Source organism: Phyllostomus discolor, chromosome 6 (assembly GCF_004126475.2).
Source record: "Phyllostomus discolor isolate MPI-MPIP mPhyDis1 chromosome 6, mPhyDis1.pri.v3, whole genome shotgun sequence".
Taxonomy (NCBI): domain Eukaryota; kingdom Metazoa; phylum Chordata; class Mammalia; order Chiroptera; family Phyllostomidae; genus Phyllostomus; species Phyllostomus discolor.
Window position 1 is genome coordinate 129,339,508 of NC_040908.2, and position 2,093 is coordinate 129,341,600.

Sequence of the window (2,093 nt, forward strand, 5' to 3'; positions counted from 1 at the left end):
AGAGCCCAGCCTTTCCCTCCCCACCTCCACCCTCCCGCCGGCGTGTTGCCTGGAGACTGGGTTCGCAGTCGGTTCCCCAAGGCTGTGTTGTGCTTGGGGTTACGCTTCTTCAGGGGAACTGGGAGGGAAAGTGGCGGCGAAGGCCAAGGAGGGGGGTCATGGCCGAGGGGCGGTAGGGGAGGCTTAGCTCGGAGCCTCTTGGAGGTAGGGGCTGCGTGGTGTGGCCGTGCGTTTGGCCTGGCGGAGTGTTTCCTTTGCAGGCGCCATCTCCCAGTGGGTGTTGAGGCCCAGACCAGTGACAAAGGCCACTCTTGGAGCCCTGGTTTGGCCAAGGGTTGGATTCCAAGTCACCACTTATTGGACTCCAGCCTCCCACTGGTCATAGTTACACAAAGATGATCTCCTTATCATGAAATGGAGTCGCTTATGCTCGCCTAGCTATTGGGTTGGCCAAAAAGCCCATTTAGTTTGTAAAATAAAAAAGACATTTTTCATTTTCACCTAACTTTATTGATTTTGACATTTTAGGTATGTTGGCTATCTCCTGCTATTGGCTTTTAGTGGATAGAGACCAAGGGTGCTGCTAAACGTCTTCCAATGCATAAGACAGCAAAGAATTATTTGGTCAAAATGTCAACAGTACCAAGAAAATTCTCACATGGCTTTTGACATGGTTCAGTCACAGCACCTTTTCCATACATGGCACTAATATTTTTTTTGCGTTTCAGTTGCTTTCTTGAAATAATAAAGCATAAGATGCCGGAAATGTTGCCTATCTTCTTCCATCTTCAATATGAAAATGGCTGCACAAAAATTTACCAATTTTGATTTTAAAAAATGCTCGCTGATATGACAGTTATCACAATACAATTTCAACAAAGTTGTTTCAAATAAAATTAAAGATAACTAAGCACTACTAGAGCCATTGTACAGAAAACTAAACGAACTTTTTGGCTAACCCAATAGATTAAGAAGCATAAAGAGAACATTTGGATAGAAACTGTCACAGGTCCAAAATGGTAAGCCCTAATAAGTGGCAGCTGTTATTATTATGAACAGGTGTTGGCAATATTATGGCTTTTCAGAATGTCCATAGTCAACAATTGCTATCCATTAAGTACCTGTTGTGTGACAGATATAACACTAAACATGTTATAGACATTGTACTTATTTAAGTAGCTTGCTCAAAGTCATACAGCCAGTAAACAGCAGAGCAAGGTTTTAACCTAGATATGGCTGACCCTAGTACCTCTATGCTTAGCAGCTAAATTATACTTCATATGCTCATTTATGTTTCCATCCCCATCCTTCCCAGCCATCTGTGGATCTACCCTGTGAAGAACCAATCCTGCTCTCTAATAATAAATAGATTTATTGACCATTTACTGTGTACCCAGCCCTGTTCCGAGGACTTTAATTATCTATTATTAATTATTAATATCTAACACTATTATTAATAATAGATATTAATATCTATTATTATCTATTATTAAATATCTTCATTTATAGCTGAAGAAATAGGCTTAGAAAAGTCAATTAAGCTTTTCAAGGTCGACCAACCAGCCAGGAGCAGAGCCAAATTAAAGTCCAAGCGTATAACTCTTGTTTTAAAATACCTCAGTAAGATGAGAAGATGTCATCAGGGCCAGGTCCATGTCTGCGTGTGCACTCCTTTATTATACCTTATTTAGAGCGTACTGAGGATTGTCTTCCTGACGGCAAGCACAGAACCTCGCATGCAGTAGTTGTTCAATATTTCAACACTTAATGAATATTTGAATGCTGAAATAAACTAAGATCCAGGATTGCCATCACCCGTCAAAGCAATTAAATTTTGAAAGATATTTGCACACCCACGCTCAGTGCAGCATTATTTATAATAGCCAAGAAGTGGAAGCAGCCTAACTGTCCTCAGTAGATGAGTGGGAAAAGAACAGTCCTTTGCCCATTTTTCAACCAGGCTACCTGGGCTTTGTTGTTGTTGTCATCATTGTTGTGGAGTTGTGGGAGTTCTTTATACATCTTGATTGTTAGCAGTGAGCAATTGGACATTGAAATTTTACAAATACTATTCAGCAAACAAACAAACAAAC